This window comes from Pseudophryne corroboree, assembly GCF_028390025.1.
Source record: "Pseudophryne corroboree isolate aPseCor3 chromosome 4 unlocalized genomic scaffold, aPseCor3.hap2 SUPER_4_unloc_1, whole genome shotgun sequence".
NCBI classification, from domain to species: domain Eukaryota; kingdom Metazoa; phylum Chordata; class Amphibia; order Anura; family Myobatrachidae; genus Pseudophryne; species Pseudophryne corroboree.
The window spans coordinates 380,001-392,500 of record NW_026967596.1 but is presented as its reverse complement, the minus strand read 5'-3'; the positions used below and the strand labels follow the sequence as shown (position 1 = coordinate 392,500).

The 12,500-nt window shown below is 35.6% G+C and overlaps 17 non-coding genes across 17 annotated transcripts; all 17 read left to right on the top strand.

Annotated features, from left to right (window-relative positions):
- Positions 1–552: 552 nt before the first annotated feature.
- On the top strand, positions 553–634 carry TRNAS-AGA (transfer RNA serine (anticodon AGA)). The gene has a single exon. It is a non-coding gene; the product is annotated as a tRNA-Ser (tRNA).
- Positions 635–1,536: 902 nt separating this feature from the next.
- TRNAY-GUA (transfer RNA tyrosine (anticodon GUA)) lies at positions 1,537–1,626 on the top strand. Its single transcript is given in 2 exon segments — positions 1,537–1,573; positions 1,591–1,626. It is a non-coding gene; the product is annotated as a tRNA-Tyr (tRNA).
- A 240-nt stretch (positions 1,627–1,866) lies between these two features.
- TRNAS-AGA (transfer RNA serine (anticodon AGA)) lies at positions 1,867–1,948 on the top strand. The gene has a single exon. It is a non-coding gene; the product is annotated as a tRNA-Ser (tRNA).
- A 902-nt stretch (positions 1,949–2,850) lies between these two features.
- Positions 2,851–2,940, top strand: TRNAY-GUA (transfer RNA tyrosine (anticodon GUA)). Its single transcript is given in 2 exon segments — positions 2,851–2,887; positions 2,905–2,940. It is a non-coding gene; the product is annotated as a tRNA-Tyr (tRNA).
- A 240-nt stretch (positions 2,941–3,180) lies between these two features.
- On the top strand, positions 3,181–3,262 carry TRNAS-AGA (transfer RNA serine (anticodon AGA)). Its single transcript has one exon. It is a non-coding gene; the product is annotated as a tRNA-Ser (tRNA).
- A 902-nt stretch (positions 3,263–4,164) lies between these two features.
- TRNAY-GUA (transfer RNA tyrosine (anticodon GUA)) lies at positions 4,165–4,254 on the top strand. Its single transcript is given in 2 exon segments — positions 4,165–4,201; positions 4,219–4,254. It is a non-coding gene; the product is annotated as a tRNA-Tyr (tRNA).
- A 240-nt stretch (positions 4,255–4,494) lies between these two features.
- On the top strand, positions 4,495–4,576 carry TRNAS-AGA (transfer RNA serine (anticodon AGA)). Its single transcript has one exon. It is a non-coding gene; the product is annotated as a tRNA-Ser (tRNA).
- A 1,232-nt stretch (positions 4,577–5,808) lies between these two features.
- Positions 5,809–5,890, top strand: TRNAS-AGA (transfer RNA serine (anticodon AGA)). Its single transcript has one exon. It is a non-coding gene; the product is annotated as a tRNA-Ser (tRNA).
- Positions 5,891–6,792: 902 nt separating this feature from the next.
- On the top strand, positions 6,793–6,882 carry TRNAY-GUA (transfer RNA tyrosine (anticodon GUA)). The gene is given in 2 exon segments: positions 6,793–6,829; positions 6,847–6,882. It is a non-coding gene; the product is annotated as a tRNA-Tyr (tRNA).
- Positions 6,883–7,122: 240 nt separating this feature from the next.
- On the top strand, positions 7,123–7,204 carry TRNAS-AGA (transfer RNA serine (anticodon AGA)). The gene has a single exon. It is a non-coding gene; the product is annotated as a tRNA-Ser (tRNA).
- A 902-nt stretch (positions 7,205–8,106) lies between these two features.
- On the top strand, positions 8,107–8,196 carry TRNAY-GUA (transfer RNA tyrosine (anticodon GUA)). Its single transcript is given in 2 exon segments — positions 8,107–8,143; positions 8,161–8,196. It is a non-coding gene; the product is annotated as a tRNA-Tyr (tRNA).
- A 239-nt stretch (positions 8,197–8,435) lies between these two features.
- On the top strand, positions 8,436–8,517 carry TRNAS-AGA (transfer RNA serine (anticodon AGA)). The gene has a single exon. It is a non-coding gene; the product is annotated as a tRNA-Ser (tRNA).
- A 901-nt stretch (positions 8,518–9,418) lies between these two features.
- On the top strand, positions 9,419–9,508 carry TRNAY-GUA (transfer RNA tyrosine (anticodon GUA)). The gene is given in 2 exon segments: positions 9,419–9,455; positions 9,473–9,508. It is a non-coding gene; the product is annotated as a tRNA-Tyr (tRNA).
- A 240-nt stretch (positions 9,509–9,748) lies between these two features.
- On the top strand, positions 9,749–9,830 carry TRNAS-AGA (transfer RNA serine (anticodon AGA)). The gene has a single exon. It is a non-coding gene; the product is annotated as a tRNA-Ser (tRNA).
- Positions 9,831–10,732: 902 nt separating this feature from the next.
- Positions 10,733–10,822, top strand: TRNAY-GUA (transfer RNA tyrosine (anticodon GUA)). Its single transcript is given in 2 exon segments — positions 10,733–10,769; positions 10,787–10,822. It is a non-coding gene; the product is annotated as a tRNA-Tyr (tRNA).
- A 1,223-nt stretch (positions 10,823–12,045) lies between these two features.
- TRNAY-GUA (transfer RNA tyrosine (anticodon GUA)) lies at positions 12,046–12,135 on the top strand. Its single transcript is given in 2 exon segments — positions 12,046–12,082; positions 12,100–12,135. It is a non-coding gene; the product is annotated as a tRNA-Tyr (tRNA).
- A 240-nt stretch (positions 12,136–12,375) lies between these two features.
- TRNAS-AGA (transfer RNA serine (anticodon AGA)) lies at positions 12,376–12,457 on the top strand. The gene has a single exon. It is a non-coding gene; the product is annotated as a tRNA-Ser (tRNA).
- Positions 12,458–12,500: the final 43 nt, after the last annotated feature.

Genomic DNA, 12,500 nt, shown 5'->3' with positions numbered 1-12,500 from the left:
CCAGTTGATAGTAATTGCACAAATATAAGTCAAACTATTAGTGATATTTTCCAAATGATTAAACATGACAATTTGTGTGATAAAGCAACACAGGAATAAGTAGTTGAATCTCTTTTGTGTAGTCAAATCATTTTTCATTTTGCTTGGAAAGTTGATAATGTTTAAAATTAACACTCAATCATTTTAATAGCACGTAATATCACAGATGTACGATCATGGAATCCTTCGATAGCTCAGCTGGTAGAGTGGAGTACTGTATAGATGATTGGTACAGAAATCCTTAGGTCGCTGGTTCAATTCTGGCTCGAAGGATGATGCTTTTGATAAACTTAGATGTCAGTACTGACATTTTACAAACCCAAAACTGTACCAAGTATAAAGCATTCTCCAAGTTATATTTTAAAAATCATTAACGCAGGTCACTGTGGTCAGGATTAACTTCCCATGGAAATCATCTCTGATACAATATTACTTCAGTCATCCTCACATCCTGAAATGAAGTAGCTCAACCCATAGAGAAAATTTTTGTGAAAACATCACATTGCATGAGAGGTAGTCGTGGCCGAGTGGTTAAGGCGATGAACTAGAATTACATTGGGGTCTCCCCGCGCAGGTTCAAATCCTGCCGACTACGACCACATGGTTGTTTTATTTTTCAGAAAATTTACTAAAAGCTTGAAACCAGTGTTGCTCAGGGTGAGTCAGGAACTGGCACATCAAAATCTTTAGGATGCCTGCCTGTTCTCTCTTTCTCTATCCGTCATTCTCCTCCTCTACTTGAGACTGAGCCCAGGAATCTCAGCAGCCATACTAAGTAGCATTTATTAATTACAAATGCATTTTGAATGTCAAATTTGTAAGAAAGTTTTGTACATTTAGCAAAATATCAAATTCATTTGAAAGAAAATGATGTCCACTCAAAGTAAAAAGAGCTTTGGTTGCTTTCAATGCACAACATTTTACTTTCAAATCGTGTCAGATGACTTTCAGTGCTAATTATTATATCATTAACCTCTCCTTTATTAAAAATTGTGCTTTAATGCAAAAAAAGAAAAATAATTGTCTGTGCATACTCTCATGTAGCACAATTATCTTCACTAGCTCAAAAGGGCCGCTCATTGTCCAAAATGAATTGTCAAATCAGAACAAACAATGGAATATCCCCATCATTCCTGGAACACTTGATTAGTTTACAAAACAAGCAAAATTTAAAAGAGTGTAGAAGGTTTGATAGGCTCAAGCATCTCTAATCTTGATGTAAGTTTGGCTACACTAAAAAATCTATTGAAAGTGCTTTCCAAACTAGCTCTGTAGCCAGTTGATAGTAATTGCACAAATATAAGTCAAACTATTAGTGATATTTTCCAAATGATTAAACATGACAATTTGTGTGATAAAGCAACACAGGAATAAGTAGTTGAATCTCTTTTGTGTAGTCAAATCATTTTTCATTTTGCTTGGAAAGTTGATAATGTTTAAAATTAACACTCAGTCATTTTAATAGCACGTAATATCACAGATGTACAATCATGGAATCCTTCGATAGCTCAGCTGGTAGAGCAGAGGACTGTAGAGGTGATTGGTACAGAAATCCTTAGGTCGCTGGTTCAATTCCGGCTCGAAGGATGATGCTTTTGATAAACTTAGATGTCAGTACTGACATTTTTCAAACCCAAAACTGTACCAAGTATAAAGCATTCTCCAAGTTATATTTTAAAAATCATTAACGCAGGTCACTGTGGTCAGGATTAACTTCCCATGGAAATCATCTCTGATACAATATTACTTCAGTCATCCTCACATCCTGAAATGAAGTAGCTCAACCCATAGAGAAAATTTTTGTGAAAACATCACATTGCATGAGAGGTAGTCGTGGCCGAGTGGTTAAGGCGATGGACTAGAAAGCCATTGGGGTCTCCCCGCGCAGGTTCAAATCCTGCCGACTACGACCACATGGTTGTTTTATTTTTCAGAAAATTTACTAAAAGCTTGAAACCAGTGTTGCTCAGGGTGAGTCAGGAACTGGCACATCAAAATCTTTAGGATGCCTGTCTGTTCTCTCTTTCTCTATCCGTCATTCTCCTCCTCTACTTGAGACTGAGCCCAGGAATCTCAGCAGCCATACTAAGTAGCATTTATTAATTACAAATGCATTTTGAATGTCAAATTTGTAAGAAAGTTTTGTACATTTAGCAAAATATCAAATTCATTTGAAAGAAAATGATGTCCACTCAAAGTAAAAAGAGCTTTGGTTACTTTCAATGCACAACATTTTACTTTCAAATCGTGTCAGATGACTTTCAGTGCTAATTATTATATCATTAACCTCTCCTTTATTAAAAATTGTGCTTTAATGCAAAAAAAGAAAAAAAATTGTCTGTGCATATTTTCATGTAGCACAATTATCTTCACTAGCTCAAAAGGGCCGCTCATTGTCCAAAATGAATTGTCAAATCAGAACAAACAATGGAATATCCCCATCATTCCTGGAACACTTGATTAGTTTACAAAACAAGCAAAATTTAAAAGAGTGTAGAAGGTTTGATAGGCTCAAGCATCTCTAATCTTGATGTAAGTTTGGCTACACTAAAAAATCTATTGAAAGTGCTTTCCAAACTAGCTCTGTAGCCAGTTGATAGTAATTGCACAAATATAAGTCAAACTATTAGTGATATTTTCCAAATGATTAAACATGACAATTTGTGTGATAAAGCAGCACAGGAATAAGTAGTTGAATCTCTTTTGTGTAGTCAAATCATTTTTCATTTTGCTTGGAAAGTTGATAATGTTTAAAATTAACACTCAATCATTTTAATAGCACGTAATATCACAGATGTACGATCATGGAATCCTTCGATAGCTCAGCTGGTAGAGTGGAGGACTGTAGAGGTGATTGGTACAGAAATCCTTAGGTCGCTGGTTCAATTCCGGCTCGTAGGATGATACTTTTGATAAACTTAGATGTCAGTACTGACATTTTACAAACCCAAAACTGTACCAAGTATAAAGCATTCTCCAAGTTATATTTTAAAAATCATTAACGCAGGTCACTGTGGTCAGGATTAACTTCCCATGGAAATCATCTCTGATACAATATTACTTCAGTCATCCTCACATCCTGAAATGAAGTAGCTCAACCCATAGAGAAAATTTTTGTGAAAACATCACATTGTATGAGAGGTAGTCGTGGCCGAGTGGTTAAGGCGATGGACTAGAATTACATTGGGGTCTCCCCGCGCAGGTTCAAATCCTGCTGACTACGACCACATGGTTGTTTTATTTTTCAGAAAATTTACTAAAAGCTTGAAACCAGTGTTGCTCAGGGTGAGTCAGGAACTGGCACATCAAAATCTTTAGGATGCCTGTCTGTTCTCTCTTTCTCTATCCGTCATTCTCCTCCTCTACTTGAGACTGAGCCCAGGAATCTCAGCAGCCATTCTAAGTAGCATTTATTAATTACAAATGCATTTTGAATGTCAAATTTGTAAGAAAGTTTTGTACATTTAGCAAAATATCAAATTCATTTGAAAGAAAATGATGTCCACTCAAAGTAAAAAGAGCTTTGGTTACTTTCAATGCACAACATTTTACTTTCAAATCGTGTCAGATGACTTTCAGTGCTAATTATTATATCATTAACCTCTCCTTTATTAAAAATTGTGCTTTAATGCAAAAAAAGAAAAATAATTGTCTGTGCATACTCTCATGTAGCACAATTATCTTCACTAGCTCAAAAGGGCCGCTCATTGTCCAAAATGAATTGTCAAATCAGAACAAACAATGGAATATCCCCATCATTCCTGGAACACTTGATTAGTTTACAAAACAAGCAAAATTTAAAAGAGTGTAGAAGGTTTGATAGGCTCAAGCATCTCTAATCTTGATGTAAGTTTGGCTACACTAAAAAATCTATTGAAAGTGCTTTCCAAACTAGCTCTGTAGCCAGTTGATAGTAATTGCACAAATATAAGTCAAACTATTAGTGATATTTTCCAAATGATTAAACATGACAATTTGTGTGATAAAGCAGCACAGGAATAAGTAGTTGAATCTCTTTTGTGTAGTCAAATCATTTTTCATTTTGCTTGGAAAGTTGATAATGTTTAAAATTAACACTCAATCATTTTAATAGCACGTAATATCACAGATGTATGATCATGGAATCCTTCGATAGCTCAGCTGGTAGAGTGGAGGACTGTAGAGGTGATTGGTACAGAAATCCTTAGGTCGCTGGTTCAATTCCGGCTCGAAGGATGATGCTTTTGATAAACTTAGATGTCAGTACTGACATTTTACAAACCCAAAACTGTACCAAGTATAAAGCATTCTCCAAGTTATATTTTAAAAATCATTAACGCAGGTCACTGTGGTCAGGATTAACTTCCCATGGAAATCATCTCTGATACAATATTACTTCAGTCATCCTCACATCCTGAAATGAAGTAGCTCAACCCATAGAGAAATTTTTTGTGAAAACATCACATTGTATGAGAGGTAGTCGTGGCCGAGTGGTTAAGGCGATGGACTAGAATTACATTGGGGTCTCCCCGCGCAGGTTCAAATCCTGCTGACTACGACCACATGGTTGTTTTATTTTTCAGAAAATTTACTAAAAGCTTGAAACCAGTGTTGCTCAGGGTGAGTCAGGAACTGGCACATCAAAATCTTTAGGATGCCTGTCTGTTCTCTCTTTCTCTATCCGTCATTCTCCTCCTCTACTTGAGACTGAGCCCAGGAATCTCAGCAGCCATACTAAGTAGCATTTATTAATTACAAATGCATTTTGAATGTCAAATTTGTAAGAAAGTTTTGTACATTTAGCAAAATATCAAATTCATTTGAAAGAAAATGATGTCCACTCAAAGTAAAAAGAGCTTTGGTTACTTTCAATGCACAACATTTTACTTTCAAATCGTGTCAGATGACTTTCAGTGCTAATTATTATATCATTAACTTCTCCTTTATTAAAAATTGTGCTTTAATGCAAAAAAAGAAAAATAATTGTCTGTGCATACTCTCATGTAGCACAATTATCTTCACTAGCTCAAAAGGGCCGCTCATTGTCCAAAATGAATTGTCAAATCAGAACAAACAATGGAATATCCCCATCATTCCTGGAACACTTGATTAGTTTACAAAACAAGCAAAATTTAAAAGAGTGTAGAAGGTTTGATAGGCTCAAGCATCTCTAATCTTGATGTAAGTTTGGCTACACTAAAAAATCTATTGAAAGTGCTTTCCAAACTAGCTCTGTAGCCAGTTGATAGTAATTGCACAAATATAAGTCAAACTATTAGTGATATTTTCCAAATGATTAAACATGACAATTTGTGTGATAAAGCAGCACAGGAATATGTAGTTGAATCTCTTTTGTGTAGTCAAATCATTTTTCATTTTGCTTGGAAAGTTGATAATGTTTAAAATTAACACTCAATCATTTTAATAGCACGTAATATCACAGATGTACAATCATGGAATCATTCGATAGCTCAGCTTGTAGAGCAGAGGACTGTAGAGGTAATTGGTACAGAAATCCTTAGGTCGCTGGTTCAATTCCGGCTCGAAGGATGATGCTTTTGATAAACTTAGATGTCAGTACTGACATTTTACAAACCCAAAACTGTACCAAGTATAAAGCATTCTCCAAGTTATATTTTAAAAATCATTAACGCAGGTCACTGTGGTCAGGATTAACTTCCCATGGAAATCATCTCTGATACAATAATACTTCAGTCATCCTCACATCCTGAAATGAAGTAGCTCAACCCATAGAGAAAATTTTTGTGAAAACATCACATTGCATGAGAGGTAGTCGTGGCCGAGTGGTTAAGGCGATGGACTAGAAATCCATTGGGGTCTCCCCGCGCTGGTTCAAATCCTGCCGACTACGACCACATGGTTGTTTTATTTTTCAGAAAATTTACTAAAAGCTTGAAACCAGTGTTGCTCAGGGTGAGTCAGGAACTGGCACATCAAAATCTTTAGGATGCCTGTCTGTTCTCTCTTTCTCTATCCGTCATTCTCCTCCTCTACTTGAGACTGAGCCCAGGAATCTCAGCAGCCATACTATGTAGCATTTATTAATTACAAATGCATTTTGAATGTCAAATTTGTAAGAAAGTTTTGTACATTTAGCAAAATATCAAATTCATTTGAAAGAAAATGATGTCCACTCAAAGTAAAAAGAGCTTTGGTTACTTTCAATGCACAACATTTTACTTTCAAATCGTGTCAGATGACTTTCAGTGCTAATTATTATATCATTAACCTCTCCTTTATTAAAAATTGTGCTTTAATGCAAAAAAAGAAAAATAATTGTCTGTGCATACTCTCATGTAGCACAATTATCTTCACTAGCTCAAAAGGGCCGCTCATTGTCCAAAATGAATTGTCAAATCAGAACAAACAATGGAATATCCCCATCATTCCTGGAACACTTGATTAGTTTACAAAACAAGCAAAATTTAAAAGAGTGTAGAAGGTTTGATAGGCTCAAGCATCTCTAATCTTGATGTAAGTTTGGCTACACTAAAAAATCTATTGAAAGTGCTTTCCAAACTAGCTCTGTAGCCAGTTGATAGTAATTGCACAAATATAAGTCAAACTATTAGTGATATTTTCCAAATGATTAAACAAGACAATTTGTGTGATAAAGCAGCACAGGAATAAGTAGTTGAATCTCTTTTGTGTAGTCAAATCATTTTTCATTTTGCTTGGAAAGTTGATAATGTTTACAATTAACACTCAATCATTTTAATAGCACGTAATATCACAGATGTACGATCATGGAATCCTTCGATAGCTCAGCTGGTAGAGCAGAGGACTGTAGAGGTGATTGGTACAGAAATCCTTAGGTCGCTTGTTCAATTCCAGCTCGAAGGATGATGCTTTTGATAAACTTAGATGTCAGTACTGACATTTTACAAACCCAAAACTGTACCAAGTATAAAGCATTCTCCAAGTTATATTTTAAAAATCATTAACGCAGGTCACTGTGGTCAGGATTAACTTCCCATGGAAATCATCTCTGATACAATATTACTTCAGTCATCCTCACATCCTGAAATGAAGTAGCTCAACCCATAGAGAAAATTTTTGTGAAAACATCACATTGCATGAGAGGTAGTCGTGGCCGAGTGGTTAAGGCGATGGACTAGAAAGCCATTGGGGTCTCCCCGTGCAGGTTCAAATCCTGCCGACTACGACCACATGGTTGTTTTATTTTTCAGAAAATTTACTAAAAGCTTGAAACCAGTGTTGCTCAGGGTGAGTCAGGAACTGGCACATCAAAATCTTTAGGATGCCTGTCTGTTCTCTCTTTCTCTATCCGTCATTCTCCTCATCTACTTGAGACTGAGCCCAGGAATCTCAGCAGCCATACTAAGTAGCATTTATTAATTACAAATGCATTTTGAATGTCAAATTTGTAAGAAAGTTTTGTACATTTAGCAAAATATCAAATTCATTTGAAAGAAAATGATGTCCACTCAAAGTAAAAAGAGCTTTGGTTACTTTCAATGCACAACATTTTACTTTCAAATCGTGTCAGATGACTTTCAGTGCTAATTATTATATCATTAACCTCTCCTTTATTAAAAATTGTGCTTTAATGCAAAAAAAGAAAAATAATTGTCTGTGCATACTCTCATTTAGCACAATTATCTTCACTAGCTCAAAAGGGCCGCTCATTGTCCAAAATGAATTGTCAAATCAGAACAAACAATGGAATATCCCCATCATTCCTGGAACACTTGATAAGTTTACAAAACAAGCAAAATTTAAAAGAGTGTAGAAGGTTTGATAGGCTCAAGCTTCTTTAATCTTGATGTAAGTTTGGCTACACTAAAAAATCTATTGAAAGTGCTTTCCAAACTAGCTCTGTAGCCAGTTGATAGTAATTGCACAAATATAAGTCAAACTATTAGTGATATTTTCCAAATGATTAAACATGACAATTTGTGTGATAAAGCAACACAGGAATAAGTAGTTGAATCTCTTTTGTGTAGTCAAATCATTTTTTATTTTGCTTGGAAAGTTGATAATGTTTAAAATTAACACTCAATCATTTTAATAGCACGTAATATCACAGCTGTATGATCATGGAATCCTTCGATAGCTCAGCTGGTAGAGCGGAGGATTGTAGAGGAGATTGGTACAGAAATCCTTAGGTCGCTGGTTCAATTCCGGCTCGAAGGATGACACTTTTGATAAACTTAGATGTGAGTACCGACATTTTACAAACCCAAAACTATACCAAGTATAAAGCATTCTCCAAGTTATATTTTAAAAATCATTAACGCAGGTCACTGTGGTCAGGATTAACTTCCCGTGGAAATCATCTCTGATACAATATTACTTCAGTCATCCTCACAGCCTGAAATGAAGTAGCTCAACCCATAGAGAAACTTTTGTGAAAACATCACATTGCATGAGAGGTAGTCGTGGCCGAGTGGTTAAGCCGATGGACTAGAAATCCATTGGGGTATTCCCGCGCAGGTTCAAATCCTGCCAACTACGACCACATGGTTGTTTCATTTTTCAGAAAATTTACTAAAAGCTTGAAACCAGTGTTGCTCAGGGTGAGTCAGGAACTGGCACATCAAAATCTTTAGGATGCCTGCCTGTTCTCTCTTTCTCTATCCGTCATTCTCCTCCTCTACTTGAGACTGAGCCCAGGAATCTCAGCAGACATACTAAGTAGCATTTGTTAATTACAAATGCATTTTGAATGTCAAATTTGTAAGAAAGTTTTGTACATTTAGCAAAATATCAAATTCATTTGAAAGAAAATGATGTCCACTCAAAGTAAAAAGAGCTTTGGTTTCTTTCAATGCACAACATTTTACTTTCAAATCGTGTCAGATGACTTTCAGTGCTAATTATTATATCATTAACCTCTCCTTTATTAAAAATTGTGCTTTAATGCAAAAAAAGAAAAATAATTGTCTGTGCATACTCTCATGTAGCACAATTATCTTCACTAGCTCAAAAGGGCCGCTCATTGTCCAAAATGAATTGTCAAATCAGAACAAACAATGGAATATCTCCAAAATTCCTGGAACACTTGATTAGTTTACAAAACAAGCAACATTTAAAAGAGTGTAGAAGGTTTGATAGGTCAAGCTTCTTTAATCTTGATGTAAGTTTGGCTACACTAAAAAATCTATTGAAAGTGCTTTCCAAACTAGCTCTGTAGCCAGTTGATAGTAATTGCACAAATATAAGTCAAACTATTAGTGATATTTTCCAAATGATTAAACATGACAATTTGTGTGATAAAGCAACACAGGAATAAGTAGTTGAATCTCTTTTGTGCAGTCAAATCATTTTTCATTTTGCTTGGAAAGTTGATAATGTTTAAAATTAACACTCAATCATTTTAATAGCACGTAATATCACAGCTGTTTGATCATGGAATCCTTCGATAGCTCAGCTGGTAGAGCGGAGGACTGTAGAGGTGATTGGTACAGAAATCCTTAGGTTGCTGGTTCAATTCCAGCTCGAAGGATGACACTTTTGATAAACTTAGATGTGAGTACTGACATTTTACAAACCCAAAACTATACCAAGTATAAAGCATTCTCCAAGTTATATTTTAAAAATCATTAACGCAGGTCACTGTGGTCAGGATTAACTTCCTGTGGAAATCATCTCTGATACAATATTACTTCAGTCATCCTCAAAGCCTGAAATGAAGTAGCTCAACCCATAGAGAAACTTTTGTGAAAAACATCTTATTGCATGAGAGGTAGTCGTGGCCGAGTGGTTAAGGCGATGGACTAGAAATCCATTGGGGTCTACCCGCGCAGGTTCAAATCCTGCCAACTACGACCACATGGTTGTTTTATTTTTCAGAAAATTTACTAAAAGCTTGAAACAAGTGTTGCTCAGGGTGAGTCAGGAACTGGCACATCAAAATCTTTAGGATGCCTGCCTGTTCTCTCTTTCTCTATCTGTCATTCTCCTCCTCTACTTGAGACTGAGCCCAGGAATCTCAGCAGCCATACTAAGTAGCATTTATTAATTACAAATGCATTTTGAATGTCAAATTTGTAAGAAAGTTTTGTACATTTAGCAAAATATCAAATTCATTTGAAAGAAAATGATGTCCACTCAAAGTAAAAAGAGCTTTGGTTACTTTCAATGCACAACATTTTACTTTCAAATCGTGTCAGATGACTTTCAGTGCTAATTATTATATCATTAACCTCTCCTTTATTAAAAATTGTGCTTTAATGCAAAAAAAGAAAAATAATTGTCTGTGCATACTCTCATGTAGCACAATTATCTTCACTAGCTCAAAAGGGCCGCTCATTGTCCAAAATGAATTGTCAAATCAGAACAAACAATGGAATATCCCCATCATTCCTGGAACACTTGATTAGTTTACAAAACAAGCAAAATTTAAAAGAGTGTAGAAGGTTTGATAGGCTCAAGCATCTCTAATCTTGATGTAAGTTTGGCTACACTAAAAAATCTATTGAAAGTGCTTTCCAAACTAGCTCTGTGGCCAGTTGATAGTAATTGCACAAATATAAGTCAAACTATTAGTGATATTTTCCAAATGATTAAACATGACAATTTGTGTGATAAAGCAACACAGGAATAAGTAGTTGAATCTCTTTTGTGTAGTCAAATCATTTTTTATTTTGCTTGGAAAGTTGATAATGTTTAAAATTAACACTCAATCATTTTAATAGCACGTAATATCACAGCTGTATGATCATGGAATCCTTCGATAGCTCAGCTGGTAGAGCGGAGGATTGTAGAGGAGATTGGTACAGAAATCCTTAGGTCGCTGGTTCAATTCCGGCTCGAAGGATGACACTTTTGATAAACTTAGATGTGAGTACCGACATTTTACAAACCCAAAACTATACCAAGTATAAAGCATTCTCCAAGTTATATTTTAAAAATCATTAACGCAGGTCACTGTGGTCAGGATTAACTTCCCGTGGAAATCATCTCTGATACAATATTACTTCAGTCATCCTCACAGCCTGAAATGAAGTAGCTCAACCCATAGAGAAACTTTTGTGAAAACATCACATTGCATGAGAGGTAGTCGTGGCCGAGTGGTTAAGCCGATGGACTAGAAATTCTTTGGGGTATTCCCGCGCAGGTTCAAATCCTGCCAACTACGACCACATGGTTGTTTCATTTTTCAGAAAATTTACTAAAAGCTTGAAACCAGTGTTGCTCAGGGTGAGTCAGGAACTGGCACATCAAAATCTTTAGGATGCCTGCCTGTTCTCTCTTTCTCTATCCGTCATTCTCCTCCTCTACTTGAGACTGAGCCCAGGAATCTCAGCAGCCATACTAAGTAGCATTTATTAATTACAAATGCATTTTGAATGTCAAATTTGTAAGAAAGTTTTGTACATTTAGCAAAATATCAAATTCATTTGAAAGAAAATGATGTCCACTCAAAGTTAAAAGAGCTTTGGTTACTTTCAATGCACAACATTTTACTTTCAAATCGTGTCAGATGACTTTCAGTGCTAATTATTATATCATTAACCTCTCCTTTATTAAAAATTGTGCTTTAATGCAAAAATAGAAAAATAATTGTCTGTGCATACTCTCATGTAGCACAATTATCTTCACTAGCTCAAAAGGGCCGCTCATTGTCCAAAATGAATTGTCAAATCAGAACAAACAATGGAATATCCCCATCATTCCTGGAACACTTGATTAGTTTACAAAACAAGCAAAATTTAAAAGAGTGTAGAAGGTTTGATAGGCTCAAGCATCTCTAATCTTGATGTAAGTTTGGCTACACTAAAAAATCTATTGAAAGTGCTTTCCAAACTAGCTCTGTAGCCAGTTGATAGTAATTGCACAAATATAAGTCAAACTATTAGTGATATTTTCCAAATGATTAAACATGACAATTTGTGTGATAAAGCAACACAGGAATAAGTAGTTGAATCTCTTTTGTGTAGTCAAATCATTTTTCATTTTGCTTGGAAAGTTGATAATGTTTAAAATTAACACTCAATCATTTTAATAGCACGTAATATCACAGATGTATGATCATGGAATCCTTCGATAGCTCAGCTGGTAGAGTGGAGGACTGTAGAGGTGATTGGTACAGAAATCCTTAGGTCGCTGGTTCAATTCCGGCTCGAAGGATGATGCTTTTGATAAACTTAGATGTCAGTACTGACATTTTACAAACCCAAAACTGTACCAAGTATAAAGCATTCTCCAAGTTATATTTTAAAAATCATTAACGCAGGTCACTGTGGTCAGGATTAACTTCCCATGGAAATCATCTCTGATACAATATTACTTCAGTCATCCTCACATCCTGAAATGAAGTAGCTCAACCCATAGAGAAATTTTTTGTGAAAACATCACATTGTATGAGAGGTAGTCGTGGCCGAGTGGTTAAGGCGATGGACTAGAATTACATTGGGGTCTCCCCGCGCAGGTTCAAATCCTGCTGACTACGACCACATGGTTGTTTTATTTTTCAGAAAATTTACTAAAAGCTT